Here is a 17,334-nt window from a genome sequence, read left to right as displayed (position 1 = left end):
ACCTCACATTTATTTTTGTTTTGCAGCCTAATTCCAGTTAACACTAGCACAGGAAAATATAAAGAATGGTTATAAACATCTGATAAAATGTTACGATTGTTTATGTCCTTTATGAGGAGTATTAATTACCTCTTACAAGCTCTACAAAAGAAGAGTAATACTTATTAAACAGTCACAAATACAGTCTCTGTCCTTGCTGAAATAAAATATCCCATTCCTTGTGAGAACAAAGGACAAAGCAATACAATCCAAGTTAGGTTCTACTATTTATCCATTCCATCTTAACCTCCCTGGTGGTAAGCCCGACACTGTGTCGGGCTAGCCGCCGCAGGGGATTGCATCGCCTCAGGAGGATTTTTTTAAATAAAACTTTTTAAATTTTGTTAAGCTAGCACTTTGCTAGCTAACTATGTTCCCAAGTAACTCCGGTCCCGTCCGATCGCCACCGGTATACATACCCCCCAGGGATCCCGCGATGGTGCAGCCTCCCAATCAGCACCCGCCTTCGCTTGCGGAACTGCGCATGACGTCATGTCCGATCGTCGCCATAGCAACGAGTGATGCCAATTGGGAAGCTGCGGCTCTTGAGGGATCGCAGACGGGCGAGTGTCGCCGGCAGCGATTGGGGGGCGGGGGGGGGGGGGGCTCGGTGAGGTGCCGGGGGACTTGGGCAGCATAGTTAGCTAGCCTAGTGCTAGCGAACATAAAACAAAAAACATTTCATTAAAAAAATCCCTCCCGCGGACGCAGCCACTTAAACTGCGTACCGCTAGGGAGGTTAAACAAAAATAAAATTAGTTTTTTTTGTTTTTTTAAAGCAAATCTTAAAGTGTCCTGAAAAAAAAAAATTATATAGATACGAACCTAATGCTGATCTATTTCCGTTTCAATTCTGTTGTTATCTTTTCTTATCTATTTCCATTCACTTCTATGTGAAATCGATCATAAAAAAATGATCGAAAATAAGATCGGACATGTTGGAAATTATCTATCGAACCATCTATCTAACACAAAATTGTATGGTGTTTACCTAGCATCAGAAGGGTGACAGCTCTGGATCCCATAGAATCTTCCAAGTCATCTGTCCGTGCATTTGGTCCACCGATGTCCCCCATTGAAATTCTGCTCCTTTGGAACTTCTTGGAAGGCTTCAGTAGCACTAGCATCTCTGAGTGTTTCCGAAGAGGAGTGCATTCATACTGCGAATGCGCAAGCCCTGTCTCACTTGCTCTTCTTCTAAAGTACTCAGGGATGTGAGTACTTCCAAAGCCTTCAAGAGGAATCATGAAGGTGTATTCGAACAGATGGTCGAAAACCTTCAACAGGGGGCCCAGGGGATAATGGTGGAACAAGGGGATGGAAAGGGACCAGGAAGACTATGTGATCTAGAGCCTTCCCTCTACATAGGTAAATATCTAACTTTTTTCAGCCCTCCTTCAGTATTGCTTGAAAGTGTTATTCTATTTCAGTTGCAACCTTGCTTCCTGGTGGCTTAAAAGGCATTTTATTTATAATGTGAAAAGAACACCTAGGAGAAAACGAATTGGGTCTAGCCCAATGAGTCAAATTCACCTAAGGAATATTTCAAAAATTAAGCACTACATTCCTTCGGAGGATCTTCCAACCCCAGTCCACCCCTTCATCACATCACGGCTGGACTATTGCAGGCCTTCCAAATAAAGACCTACACCGCCTGCAGCTAGTACAGAATGCTGCCGCAAGACTATTAACAAGCCAACCCCGCCATTGACACATAACACCAATCTTTTGCTTGCTACACTGGCTACCCATAAAATGAAGAATCCTTTTCACAACTGGCATGCTAAATCTGGTTTTATTACTGTGAGAATGGAAAGCCTTCTAAAGTTTCCTATTGACATCAATGGGTAGAATCTGATTGGCTGTTTGTGGTTCCTCCCAAGTGTGCAGGGGTGATATCTTCCCAGGTAGTATGGGACCTGTATACCATGTTTTGTTGAAATCAGTGAAGGAGTTTTCGAGTGATGGTGGCACATCCCTGATTTTATATATACACATTAACATTTGAAAAATGTGAAAAAAGCAGGGCTGTGGAGTCGGTACAAAAATCCACCGACTCAGACTCCTTGAATCCGACTCCTCTAATTTGCAGATTACAATCTTGTTGATTGAAAGTATGTTACATGAAATTCGTCTCTTAACCGCCAACGCTTAGGAAGTTTAAGAGACAACAGAAGTGAGAAGGATATATAGACTGCCATATTTATTCCCTTTAGACTAAAACTAGACCTTGGTAAGAGTACTTGTAAAAGGTACAGACCGGAACAAAGAACATCTATCAGGCCCTAGGCAATGTAACTGTGGGTACATGTAAGAGTGATGTGTAGGTACTCTGCAGGGGAATGAGGAGATTTTTCCTCTATTACACATTCTTCATGCACAATCTGAACCTGGATCAGGCCCTAGGCAATGTAACTGTGGGTACATGTAAGAGTGATGTGCAGGTACTCTGCAGGGGAATGAGGGGATTCTTCCTCTATTACACATTTTTCATGCACAATCTGAACCAGGTTTATGGGTGATAGACAACACCTCTGTGTTCAATGTGCACAACATTCTCAGTGGATTCTCTGCAGCTCTGTGGGGAGTGCATATGTATGGTATTACTGTGTAAAAAAGTAAACCTGAGCCAGATAAAATTAAAGTTTCAGGCTGGAGTTTTCTCCAGCCCCCTTCAGGCTAATCAGTCCCTTGCTGTCCTCCTCCGCCTCCTGGATCTTCTGCTGTGGGTTCAGGTACTTGAGCCAGGCGGGTGCAGTGCGCTTGCACAAACAGCGCTGCTGGGAGCGTACTACACCTGCGCAGCACTATTGCGCAGGTGCAGAATGCTCCTGGCTGTGGAAGCGGCACGTGGCCGGACTGCGCTGACTGGCTTAATTACCGGGACTCATAACAGAAGATCCAGGCGGTGGTGGAGGACAGCGAAGGGACTGATTGGCCTGAAGGGGGCTGGAGGAAGCCGCAGGTATGTATAAAACTTTTCTTTTCATCAGTCTCAGGTACCCTTTAATTCGTAGTCACCAAACCAAATTTTAACAACATATCAGCTTATTTGATTTCATGAGCAAAGAGAGTGCATATATTTGCATAAATCAGCATCAACGCAGAATTATTTCCATCTCATTGACCATCTCTGTTAGTGACACAACTACACATCAGGCTTTATGCTTACAGCATAGATGTTATTTAGTATATAAATAAAATAATCCTGTGTACACATCATATACAGTGGTGTGAAAAACTATTTGCCCCCTTCCTGATTTCTTATTCTTTTGCATGTTTGTCACACTTAAATGTTTCTGCTCATCAAAAACCGTTAACTATTAGTCAAAGATAACATAATTGAACACAAAATGCAGTTTTAAATTATGGTTTTTATTATTTAGTGAGAAAAAAAAACTCCAAATCTACATGGCCCTGTGTGAAAAAGTGATTGCCCCCCTTGTGAGTTCAATTTCTGTAGTCACCCCCAGGCCTGATTACTGCCACACCTGTTTCAATCAAGAAATCACTTAAATAGGAGCTATTTGACACAGAGAAGTAGACCAAAAGCACCTCAAAAGCTAGACATCATGCCAAGATCCAAAGAAATTCAGGAACAAATGAGAACAAAAGTACTGTAATTGAAATCTATCAGTCTGGTAAAGTTATAAAGCCATTTCTAAAGCTTTGGGACTCCAGCGAACCACAGTGAGAGCCATTATCCACAAATGGCAAACACATGGAACAGTGATGAACCTTCCCAGGAGTGGCCGGCCGACCAAAATTACCCCAAGAGCGCAGAGAAAACTCATCCGAGAGGCCACAAAAGACCCCAGGACAACATCTAAAGAACTGCAGGCCTCACTTGCCTCAATTAAGGTCAGTGTTCACGACTCCACCATAAGAAAGAGACTGGGCAAAAACGGCCTGCATGGAAGATATCCAAGGTGCAAACCACTTTTAAGCAAAAAGAACATTAAGGCTCGTCTCAATTTTGCTAAAAAAAACATCTCAATGATTGCCAAGACTTTTGGGAAAATACTTTGTGGACCGACGAGACAAAGGTTGAACTTTTTGGAAGGTGCGTGTCCCGTTACATCTGGCGTAGAAGTAACACAGCATTTCAGCAAAAGAACATCATACCAACAGTAAAATATGGTGGTGGTAGTATGATGGTCTGGGGTTGTTTTGCTGCTTCAGGACCTGGAAGGCATGCTGTGATAGATGGAACCATGAATTCTACTGTCTGCCAAAAATCCTGAAGGACAATGTCCGGCCATCTGTTCGTCAACTCAAGCTGAAGCGATCTTGGGTGCTGCAGCAGGACAATGACCCAAAACACACCAGCAAATCCACCTCTGAATGGCTGAAGAAAAACAAAATTAAGACTTTGGAGAGGCCTAGTCAAAGTCCTGACCTGAATCCTATTGAGATGTTGTGGCATGACCTTAAAAAAGGCGGTTCATGCTAGAAAACCCTCAAATAAAGCTGAATTACAACAATTCTGCAAAGATGAGTGGGCCAAAATTCCTCCAGAGCGCTGTAAAAGACTTGTTGCAAGTTATCGCAAACGCTTGATTGCAGTTATTGCTGCTAAGGGTGGCCCAACCAGTTATTAGGTTCAGGGGGAAATTTCTTTTTCACACAGGGCCATGTAGATTTGGAGTTTTTTTTCTCACTAAATAATAAAAACCATCATTTAAAACTGCATTTTGTGTTCAATGATGTTATCTTTGACTAATAGTTAACGGTTTTTGATGAGCAGAAATATTTAAGTGTGACAAACATGCAAAAGAATAAGAAATCAGGAAGGGGGCAAATAGTTTTTCACACCACTGTATACTGTACAGTCACAATCAGATATCTATATCTGACTTTAGCAAAAAGATAAAGATGACCAGCACTTGCCAATTCTTAAAAAGCAGAGTATTTATTCACAAAAAAAGAGTGAATAAAAATAGCCATGACATCCGGACTCCCAGAATGTAGCTATAGCTCTTGGTAGTAAGTATAACTCTTAGCTGCATACAATGACATGAGGACATTATGTGACTTTGACGCGTCTAATGCGACCATTTTTACGCATGAATATGACGTTTTGGATTGTGATTGGTGGACATGACGTTTTTACACACTCCCAGTTAACGGTTTTTCAAATTTGCCTATCCAGGTTTGTGATTGGATGTTTTGGAGTTTGCTTCCAGTTCCCCATCAGGTTCACCTCTGTAGCGATTGGCTATAGCTTAGGGGGGAGGGGTATAAATAGGGTTTAGGCAGGCAATAGTGACATGCTTTCACTTGACAAAGAGCGGTTCATCCGTTCGAAACGGCGACAGTCCGTTGTGACTAGAATTGGGCTGCAATGGAGGCGTAACCTATTCTGGAGGAACTCCTCATGTCATTGTATGCAGCTAAGAGCTATACTTACTACCAAGAGCTATAGTTACATTCTGGGAGTCCGGATGTCATGGTTATTTTTATTCACTCTTTTTTGTGAATAAATACTCTGCTTTTTAAGAATTGGCAAGTGCTGGTCATCTTTACCTTTTTGCTTGCATCAAGTCTGTATTAGCCACACAGGCTAGACCTGGCACAGCCATTGAAGCAAGACAGGTGTGCTGTCCAAGAAGTACGAAACATGGATAGGCGTTTGGACGGGCACCCTAATGTGGAACCTCATGGCGACACGTTTGCATATACCGATGAAGATGCTGCAGCAGTGGTTGGTGATTACCTCACGGATACTACATTCCTGTCTAAGAAAGATCCTAAGTTGATCGAACGTTCAATTATTCGATTGCAAAAAACCCGAATTGCCTTGGACCTCCACGCAAGGACATTGGCTGAGTACGCAGTATCCCGAGAGGTGGAAGATCAAATGTGGCACCGACTCTCTTTACAGGTGACTCTGCCTTTATCTCTACAATCGAGAAAATCTGGAACAAGACTAGCTTTGACGTTATGATACATACCATCAAACGTATAAAACAGGAATTACCTAAATTGGACCAACAGATTCTGCTGTTGGAGGAAGAAATTAAATCTTTGTTATCTAAAGAGCTCTGAGACACCTTTGAAAGTAAACGGAAAGATACTTTGGAAAAACATTGGTCTGCGATCGAGGAAACAAAGAGATCTAAATTCCTACGGGACAAATCTGATTATGTGCACAGCTATGTATATAAATGGCAAAAAAAGGGTTCAAGTGAGCCAAACCGTCCTACTCAGAGACCTAATCGACCGAGAAAACGCAGACCCCCAAAGAAACCTTGCAAAAAAAACCTGACGTTCCAGGAACAGGGTCTTCTGAAGATTTTTTACAGACGAAAGAGTCTTCTCAGAGCGATGCCTCAGGAGATGGAAACCAAGAAGGTGAGGCGGAAGAAAACACAGAAAGCAACAAAGCTCCACCACAGGGTATGAGTCTGCACAGCAAGAACAAATAACTGATAATTTGGTGATTAACCCTCCTGGCGGTTTGCTAAAAATCCGCCAGGGGGCAGAAAATCCGTTTTTTTTAAATTTTCTTTTTCATGTAGCGAGACAAGGTCAGCGGCATCCCCCCAGCACCTCCGATCGCCGGGATCTCCTGGAGGGCTTTCCCCGTTGCCATGGCGACGGGCGGGATGACGTCACCGACGTCGTGACGTCAAAGGGGACTCCGATCCACCCCACAGCGCTGCCTGGCACTGGGGGGGGGGGCGGCCGTGGGGTCTGGGGGGGGGGGCGGCCGTGGCGCGACGAATAGCGGCGGATCGGCGGCGATCGCATTGCACACGCAGCTAGCAAAGTGCTAGCTGCATGTAGCAAAAAAAAAAAATTATGCAAATCGGCCCAGCGGGGCCTGAGCGGTGCCTTCCGGCGGCATAGCCCGTGCTCAGCACGGGCTTACCGCCAGGGAGGTTAATATCTCCTCTCGTGCTCTATCTGAGGAAGAAAAAGGAGTCCTTAAGAGGGGCCTATCGTTTTGTCCTACGTTTTTACCTGAATTTTTTTCAGTTGGACATTGAGTTAACGAGATTTTTTCAGAATATCAGACTCAAGAACTTTTTCGCCAATCTCCCTTCTCGAGATCAAGGATCTGTTTTTCCGGAGTCTTCACTCCCTTTATCCTTTGGTCCTCTTGGCTTAAAAAAATCGAAGTGACTTCAATCCATCGTCTAATCCAATAATTGAGAACTTTATAGATTGTGTGAAGGAGGATGTCCATAAGCTGGAGGCCGAAGTAAAACTTGGGAGACGTCATGGCTATAAGAACAATCTCTCACAGACAGAGAAACTGGCTCTACAATCCCTGCAGTCCGCCGATGAGATAATTATCAAATCGGCGGACAAGGGGGGAGCCCTAGTTGTGATGGACAAGTCCTTCTACTTGGAGAGTGTGCAGTCCCTCTTGGAGGACACTTCTGCATATCGACGACTTGATAGTGACCCACTCCCAATGATTGAAAGAACAATAGGGAGATTAGTACAAGAAGCAACTATAAAGGAAATTATCGATGAGGGCTTGGCAAAATTCTTGATAAAGAAACTTACTGTCACACCGGTGTTTTACACCTTCCCTAAAATTCGTGTCCGGGGTGGATTCTGTGTTATCCCCTCTGGCCATCTTTCTTGATGCTGTCCTTCAACCGTATTTACAGATTCAGGCCTCGTATGTGAGAGATACGGGCTTGTTTCTGGAATTATTGAAGTCTCAACCTTACCCTGAAGGAGATTTCTTTATGGTCACCATGAATGTGGAGAGTTTGTACACCTCCATTCCCCACCAGGAGGGAATGGAGGTAATACAAAATTTTTTTGATACCCATTCTGATTTTGATAAACAGCAATGTGATTTCCTTATGTCTCTCCTACAGGTGGTGCTGACGATGAATTATTTTCTTTTTGGTGATGTCTTTTACGAGCAGGTCCGGGGGATGGCGATGGGCTCGAACGTGGCACGATGCTATGTGAACCTCTTTATGGAAGCATATGAGGAGGCGTTCGTTTATATACATCCGTTGTTTCATGCACATGCGAGGATGTGGGTAAGATATATTGATGAGGTTTTTCTTTTGTGGGTGGGGCCACGTTCGAGCCTTGATGCCTTTGTCCTGGACATACACGGAAGGTATCCTTTCATTAAATTGACGTCACACGTCAGCAGTACCTGTATTGATTTTTTGGATGTCAGGGTCAAGTGTGGAGAAGGAAGGTTTGTTACCGACCTTTTTAGAAAATTAACAGATAGAAATTCCACTCTACACTTTGACTCCTTTCATCCATTATCTCTAAAAAGTGCAATTCCTAGATCTCAAATACTGAGGGTTAAGAGAATAGTTTCTGACCCAACTATATGTGATTTACGGGTAGAGGAATTAAGAGACAGATTTAGGGTGAGAGGTTACCCGGAAGGGGTCTTAAAAGTAAGGGATGGGCACCAGAGGGGTGGGAAGAAGAGTAGAGAAAATAGTGGTAGGATTCCGTTTATCTCAAGGTTTAGCACAGTCTCAAATCAGGTTAAGGGTATTATACAGCAAAGATGGTCTATTCTGAGGGCGGGACTTCCGAGGGTTCCTAAATTTAGGGAGCCTCCTTTGTTCTCCTTCAGACGGGCACCCTTGCTTAGGGACAAGTTAGTAAGGTCAGATTTGGGTCCTTCAGTTGACAATGTAGGCACGAGAAGGAGGGGAACTTTCCCTTGTAGGGATTGTGTCCAGTGCGGAAATGTTTTGGGTGGTGACTCTTTCCGACACCCTCTGAGTGGATGAAATTTCCCACTGAAAGGTTTTTTTGACTGCAACTCTAGATTTGTAGTATATTGTATAAAGTGCCAATGTGGGCTATTGTATGTGGGCCAAACCACTCAGAGGGTGAAAGATAGGATCTCTGCCCACAAATCCGCGATTAGAAAAAAAACGAATGGAACAGGCAGTTTCTGCCCATTTTACTGAAAGGTCACATGGGGTGGCGTCATTACGTTTTCAAGTATTACAGCAGATTCATAGACCAAGGAGAGGTGGGGATCGTTTAAAATTACTCCTCAAGGTCGAAGCATGGTGGATCAGACAATTGGGGACTTTACATCCCCGGGGCCTAAACCGGGAATATGACCTGTTACCTGTAATATGACTTTATTGATTAATGTAAAGGTTATTCGCCACATTGCAGCCCATTCTATATTTTTTCACTATTTTTGTCAATTTGTTTTTAATTAACCCCTTTATCCCTCTTTTTATAAAGTGTTTTTATTGAAAGTTATTTTTAATTTTTAGGATGATAGGATGGGAGTACTCCACATCTGGTGAACAATACCTGGATATTCTATTCTGCTTTGCTGTCCCTCAAATGAAACCTAAATGCGGCTGTATTTATGGATGTCTGGTATTTTTAGGACCCATGTGTCTATTGGTATTTGATGAGAGCTTATGGCAAAGCAGAATTGTATTTTTGAGGTGCATTTTCTTATGTGGCCAATAAAAATTCGGATAGGAGAACATGTTAGTACCATCAAGGCAGGGAAGAGCTGTACCAGATTAGTGACGCACATGAGGGAGGAGCATGGGAGGTCTAGTCGTGGCCTCATTTTTGCAGTGTTGGAGAAGTTGGAAGCCCCCACGAGGGGAGGGGACAGAGACAAATTGCGTTTTAAAAGAGAAACATGTATTATATTACGAACAGAAGCAATGGGTCCAGGGGGGCTGAATGATAAAATTGAACTTGCTTGTATGTTAGACCCCTGAAATTGATAGTAATCAGGAGGAATGGGGGTTGGTATATGTCTCTGATGTCAAGATATTGGCTTTGATGAATTGTAATAGAATGTTTCTCGTGGTACTGGTGTTGGTGGAGCCAATTACATCCATTCCTCCCTCCCACTCTTCCCTAAGTACATTTAGATCTAAGGTCCCCAATTAACTATAGGTCAATTATATCTCTATTTTGTATTAGTATTGTATACCAGTGAGGTTTAAATAGAGGCGTTGGTCCAGCAGATCTCTCCCAGATTTAATGGTTTTTATTGTCACTTTCAGTCACAATTTACACTAGAGAGGATAGGTGGAAGCCTGGGGTGCAATTTCACATGCTAAGAAGGTTGAGGCAGTAATATTGCCTTACTTGTGATACTGCAGACGAATGCCGATTGGTATGTGGAAATTTACACATCCAAACTTGCTATGCGAGACGTTATGCGTATTGGTTGCTGTTGCTATGGCTACCATACACAGTGAGGCTGCTTTCCCAGCCTCCGTAGGCGTACTTATGTGCTTAGCATTATGGATCTTGTCGGATTAGCGTGACGTTGATCCCTTCCGGCATCCACCTTCCCCTCTCTCTCCAATCACTAGCGGTGTATTCAACACCCGGAAGAGGCGGAGCTAGTCCCCGCTATATGCCGGATGTATGTTGCTCGACCCACACAGTGGTACGCAGCGTGACCAAGCGTCTGGTTAGACGCAAAACGGCCATCGCCAGTCCCACTTAGTGCCCTGGGTCCCCCCACCTCCACCGCACCATCACCACTGAGGACCACCAGAAGGAGGTATCTTTTGGATAAGGTACCGAGAACTTTGTCTGCTATCATTTACAATAAAAGCCCAGGACGGAAGGTGCCCGGAGTCCTTTCTCTTTTCTCTTCATTTGGAATAAAACTCCTTCATAAGTTCCCTAACTACCTTTTCTTTCTCCCTCTTCCTTTTGGTACCTATTTGTATTAATGTTCCTCTCAGTGCACATTTATGCGATTCCCATAAAATGGGTAGGGTCACGTCCTCTGTAATTCTCCATGCTTTTTGATAAATCACCCGAGTTACTTTTTCCTGCTTTGGATTACTGTTCCTGTTAAACTATCTGAGAATCCTTTAGGATCCTCCATTCAGGTTCCACGCTGAGAGGTGTAGAAGATTCAGGTTCAGGTGAAACATGGGTCCATGAGTGAGAAAATTTGGCTTTAATTGAAGCACCATTGGTTCTGAGATTGCCAAGTTCTGTAGTAACGTGAACCAAGGTCTCTTTGGCCACTGAGGTGCAATTAGAATAATTTGTGCTTTGTCTCTCTCTCTCTCTCTCTCTCTCTCTCTATTTCAGCCAACCAACTGGCAAATTCAAAGGCTACTCTTCAAAAGCACCTCCCACAGTCTTTCCAGTTCAGGTTTCCTTTAACCTCCCTGGCGTTCTATTGAGATCGCCAGGGAGGCTGCGGGAGGGGTTTTTTTTAATTAAAAAAAAACTATTTCATGCAGCCAACTGAAAGTTGGCTGCATGAAAGCCCACTAGAGGGCGCTCCGGAGGCGTTCTTCCGATCGCCTCCGGCGCCCAGAATAAACAGGTACGTATCTTTGAGGTCCAGGGAGGCTAGGAAGCAGTCTGTAACGATCTGCTAGTATGTGTTGGCACTAGCAGACAGACAAATAATAGACTTTCCCAGAAAGGGTAAAGTCTTACAGACAGTGTCAGTAGAAGGCAGCACTAACACTGTGTACAGATAAACAATGGTCAGGCAATCAGTGTCGGTAACAGATCTGACAGATACGGTACAAAATCGGCAGGCAAATACAAGGTTAGTGGACAGGCAGAGGTCGGCAACAGATCAGATTGGCAAAGGTACAGAATTGTGAGGCAAAGAGTAGTCAGTGAATCAGGCAGAAGTCAAACACAGTGTAACAATCAGTAATAATAATAATAATATAAATAATAGGCTAGCTGGTATGGAATCCCCGGGGTCCTGCCGGTTCAAGCCACACAAGGAACTGACTAAGGTCTGAAGCCTTTGATGTGAAGTGTTAGCTAGAGCAAACAGTGAGCAAGTGTCAGAACTGAGCTTAAAGAGAGTCTGAAGCGAGAATAGATCTCGCTTCAGACCTCATATATAGCAGGGGCACGTGTGCCCCTGCTAAAACGCCGCTATCCCGCGGCTTAACGGGGGTCCCTGTCCCCCCAAACCCCCTTCGTAATGCGGGGGAGCGCTTCCTGATTGGGGCAGGGCTAACCGCCGCAGCCCTGCCCCACGCGCGTCTGTCAGCGCGTATCTCCGCCTCTCCCCCGCCCCTCTCAGTCTTCCTTCACTGAGAGGGGCGGGGGAGAGGCGGCGATGCGCCGCTGATAGACGCGCTGGGAGGCAGGGCTGCAGCTGTTAGCCCTTGCCTCCAGGAAGAGACAGCCAGCGACTATTTTCCGACCAGCTTTTGCGGGGGGTGGGGGTGGGTTGGGGGTGAAGGGACCCCCGTTTAGCCGCGGGATAGCACGTGCCCCTGCTATATATGAGAGCTGAAGCGAGATTTAGTCTCGCTTCAGTGTCTCTTTAAATAGCCCAGGTAAGCAGGAGAACACGCCCCCCAGCCGCTTGGCCAATCAGGAACCGGAGGTGGAGCAATGCGTGTCAGCTGACAGGTGATCAGCTGACACGCTTCCTTAGAGCATAAGAGCTGCCAGCGCATGTGTCCCCCCTAATTTTCAGTCAGAGTACCATGCAACCGGATCCCAGCAGGCATGCTGCTGACATCATCCCTGCCACTGCGACAGGCCGCACCGGAAGCCCCAGATGCGGTACCAGGAAACAGCAACTGAGCTGGTAAGCGCAGGATTACTGACACAGGCCTTCTGTAAGATTTATTTGCTAGAAAACAGAGGCGCCAGCAGGATAAAATAGTTCAAAACCCCCAAAATTTGCTATGGAGGCAGTGGTGGACTTACCTCCAAAAAGCAGACACGATTACTGTCAGATTCAAGTAAACAAATTCATTAAACAATTCCCCAAAGATCCATGCGTTTCGCAGGCTCAGGCCCGCCTCATCAGGCAATAAATAGGGGATACACAGTAGCTCGTATGTAGCACAGAGGCGCTTTCCGTGCTACATACGACGCTACTGTGTGGACTATTTTATCCTGCTGGCGCCTCTGTTTTCTTGCAAACATACTGAGTCCACCCTTGGTGGAGGGGTGACCTACCCACTTTATTCCTATCTACAGAGAGAAACTTTTTAATCCTGAGTGAGGACCATAGGCGGACTGGCCTGGGGGGATGGGGGGGGCAGTCTCCCCCCGGGCCGCCTCATGTCTCTGTGTTTTGGGCCGCTGCGTGAATGCCTAACAAAAGAGGAAAGGGCCGACGTCTTTCCTCTCTCACTTCCCCCCTGCTGTGTCCTGTCAGAAGAGAAGCTGCAGTGATCAGTCCCGACAGAAGATCAGCTGAGCGGGCAGCGTGAGTATGTGCAGGCAATGCATAGTATTGTTCTTCCTGTGTGGCGCCCCGCCCCCTCCCTGTCTTGCCGGCAATTTCAAAGTGTGTCTGCCAGCAATGAATCTGCAGAGGTAAACAGAGACAGGAGTGCTGTCAGGCTGGGAGCATCCAAGCATCTGTGGGACATGTGGAAGGGAGAGAAGGCAGGACTGCACAGTACATCCGTAAGCTGAACTCCGACAATTGTGATTACCTTAATTACCAGCCGGACTTTCTCCCTTATCTCTTGTTCTTCCAGTGTGTGTGTGTGTCTTCCCAGGCCCCCCCTCCTCCCCTGCTATCTCCTTTATCTCAATTGCAATTGCTTCTTTTACAAGCCTGTCCTTCCCAAATGAGACAGAGAAGGCTGCAGTCCTGCTGAGATCTCTGCTGTCTCTCCTTTCCCTCATGCTCTATACCTCTCAATCTCACCCACCATGCCCCCATCTTTCCTATGTATCCTATTTTTCTTTCAGACATTTCTCTCCATCTTGTCTTCTGTTCATGAATCTGTCCCTGTCTCTCCCACATAGTTTCTATTGTTCTCTCTCTCTGACACATGACATATTCTGCAGCACATTACAGAGTACATAGTCATGACAATGATTGTTTTCAGAGGAGCTCACAAACTAATCTTACCAGGTACCCATACATCTAGCAATGTATGGGCAGATTCGACCAAGAGACAAATCTCTCTCTAATCGAATCTGATTAGAGAGAACTGTTGACTGCCCATACACCACAGGCCGATTCCCAATCAATTTCATGCTGAAATCGATCCGGAATCGGCCTTGTGATGCCACATCTGTCCGCCTCGCCGCCCCGACGATGTCCCCCTGATGTAAAATGCCCCTCTCTGTGCCCCCGTGTAAAGTATACATTACCTGTCCGCGGCCTCTGCTTGCTGCTTGGAGACCATGCTGGCTTCCAGGATTCCTCCTCTGCATAAACAGACACCCCACGTGGTTTACCAGTAAGGGTGCATGTGGGACGTTAGATGCCCGCCCTTACTAGGAAGCCATGTGGGGCTTGCGTGTATGGAGAGTTAATGCGCTCAGAAGCCAGTGGAGGGACAAGCGCAGGCCACGGACAGGTAGTGTATACTTTACACCAGGCACGGGGGAACATTTTACATTAGGGGGACAGCACTGGGGGTTTCGTGGATTGTCGCGAAATTGCACGCCGTTCCCATTGCACCCCCGATCGAGCAAGTCAACCCAATATCTTGCAGCAAGTGCGATTGAGAATGCGACCAATTTTTGTTCTGAAATTGGTCGCATTGTTGGTTGGGCATGCACTTGGCGATGCCAATTTTCATCCAATTCGATTATAATAGTCAATCGGCCACCAAGTCGCCAGCTGTATGGCCACTTATAGTCTAATGTCCTACCATATTATTATTATATATTTATATAGCACTGCCATCTTCTGCAGCACTTTCCAGAGTACATAGTCATGTCACTGACTGTCCTCAGAAGCGCTCATAATCTAACCCTACCATAGTCATAGCCTAATGTTCTACCATATTATTATTATATATTTATATAGCACTGCCATCTTCGGCAGCACTTTACAGAGTACATAGTCATGTCACTGACTGTCCTCAGAGGAGCTCACACTCTAATCCCACCATAGTCATAGTCTAATGTCCTACCATATTATTATTATATATTTATATAGCACTGCCATCTTCTGCAGCACTTTACAGAGTACAGTCATGTCACTGACTGTCCTCAGAGGAGTTCACACTCTAATCCTACCATAGTCATAGTCTAATGTCCTACCATATTATTATTATGTATTTATATAGCACTGACATCTTCTGCAGCACATTACAAAGTACATAGTCATGTCACTGACTGTCCTCAGAGGAGCTCACACTCTAATCCCACCATAGTCATAGTCTAATGTCCTACCATATTATTATTATGTATTTATATAGCACTGACATCTTCTGCAGCACATTACAAAGTACATAGTCATGTCACTGACTGTCCTCAGAGGAGCTCACACTCTAATCCTACCATAGTCATAGTCGAATGTCCTAGCATATTATTATTATGTATTTATATAGCACTGACACCTTCTGCAGCACTTTACAGAGTACATAGTCATGTCACTGACTGTCCTCAGAGGAGCTCACAATCTAATCCTACCATAGTCATAGTCTAATGTCCTACCATATTATTATGTATTTATATAGCACTGACACCTTCTGCAGCACTTTACTGAGTACATAGTCCTATCACTGACTGTTCTGAGAGGAGCTCACACTCTAATCCCTACCATAGTCCTCGTTTTGTTTTCACTATAGACGTGATTTGAGGCAAACCAACTAACTTACTAGTGGAAAGGTGGCCACACACCATACAATTTTAAAAAATATCTGTTCAAGAATAGCAATCAATTTATCTGACTGATTGTAACAATTCAAAAATCTGACCAATGTAACACACACCTATGTTCAATTTTCCCCCAATCATGAATAACATAATTGAAAACTCAGAAATTGGAACTGTACATCAAGTAATTGACAATCCATCACACACCATACAATTCTTCAAAAAGTTGGTCTGAAATTTCCAACATGTCCAATCGCAAAAAATTGAAAACAATTGGAACTTCAATCGGATTTAATGATCAAAAACAAAGAAAAGTTCTAAATTTTTTGGGACAACTGATCGAAATTATCAAATTGTTAAAAAATTGGATCTTTTAATTGTATGGTGTGTGGCCACCTGAAGAACGACCAATGCTTTTGATCACTGCTAATAGCAACTTTTTTTACCCCAAGCCTGGGTTGCTGAGGGCAGGGGGGTTCTCTACGTAATTGCATGTAATGCTGCTTTACACTATATATGTTGGCTCACAAAGAAGATATGGCTTTGGGCTGGGACTGCTGTAAAAGGGCCTCTAGGTTGTGTTTTCCCCCCAGGCCAAAAGGTCCCAGTCCTCCCCTGGTGAGGACAGGTCTAATCCCCTCACCTGCCTTTGTAGTGGTTACCTGGAAGGTAACATGTTTGAGTATTACATTCTAACGCTTTTATATTTCCACTAATTCCAGTACATACTACACTATATTGGGCTCTCTGTGTTTTTATTTTTATCCTTCTATAAGAGATGAATAACAATACGAATATTGTCCATTCTGAACTTTCTGTACTTTACTGCTTTGTTTAGGCCCTTTAGGTTTAGTATGAAGCGGTAATCCCCCTGGGTTTTTTTTTTTTTTTTACAAGGAACACAGGTGAGTAGTAGCCTAGGCCCTGTTGGCATGTTGGGACTTCTCGAATTACTTGTTTTTGAATGAGAGATAATATTTTGGGATGAGGCATTTGGTCTAATTCTAATTTGTAGCCCTCTAGTACTATGTCCAGTGGGATAAAAATCCCCCCCCCCCCCCCCCCCCGGGATTCTGGCATCATTGTTTACTGGTCTTATTGGAGGGATTAAAGCTGGTCTTAGCTTTTTGGGTTTCCAAAGGGGCCCATCTTCTTTTGGATGCAGGTTTGTTTTCGGATTCTGTTTTTGAGGGGCCACGAAAGGACCTTTTGAACTGAATAGGCCTCTTGTTGGTTGGAAAATTCTTTTTAGTGTCTGCTGTTCTGTCTAATGTTTCGGCTAATTTAGAACTAAACAACAGATTTCCCTCACAGGGTATACCACATAACTTAGACTTGGAGGAGTTATCACCTCCCCACGTTTTGACCCATACACCCCTTCTAGCAGAATTAACTAAAGCCGTCGTTCTCGCTGTCAATTTAATTGTGTAATCAGCAGCATCAGTGAGATAATTGGCAGCATGAAAGAGGTTGGGAAAATAATTCAGTATCTCCTCTCTCGGAACTCCTGAAGCAATTTTATACTGAACTTGCATGAGCCAGGTTTTTAAAGATCTGCCCACTGTTGTAGAACCTACTGCGGGCTTGAAAACCAAGGATGAAGACTCCCAAGCTCTACGTAAAATATTATCCATTTTCTTATCGATGGGATCTTTGAGATTACCAAAGTCTTCAAATAACAAGTCACTTTTCCTTGACACTCTAGATAATGATGGATCTAGTTTAGGCAGGGGTCCACAAAAAGCCTGATCTTCAGGACTAAAAGGATAA

At 44.4% G+C, this 17,334-nt stretch overlaps 1 protein-coding gene across 3 annotated transcripts in view; it reads right to left on the bottom strand.

Annotated features, from left to right (window-relative positions):
* GTF2I (general transcription factor IIi) overlaps nucleotides 1-17,334 on the bottom strand; it is a 138,727-nt gene that overhangs the window by 102,954 nt on the left and 18,439 nt on the right. The window lies entirely within an intron of this gene.

This window comes from Hyperolius riggenbachi, chromosome 2 (genome assembly GCF_040937935.1).
Source record: "Hyperolius riggenbachi isolate aHypRig1 chromosome 2, aHypRig1.pri, whole genome shotgun sequence".
In the NCBI taxonomy this organism is placed as follows: Eukaryota; Metazoa; Chordata; class Amphibia; order Anura; family Hyperoliidae; genus Hyperolius; species Hyperolius riggenbachi.
Note: the sequence above shows the minus strand (reverse complement) of the source record. Positions and strands in the feature narration are given on the sequence as shown.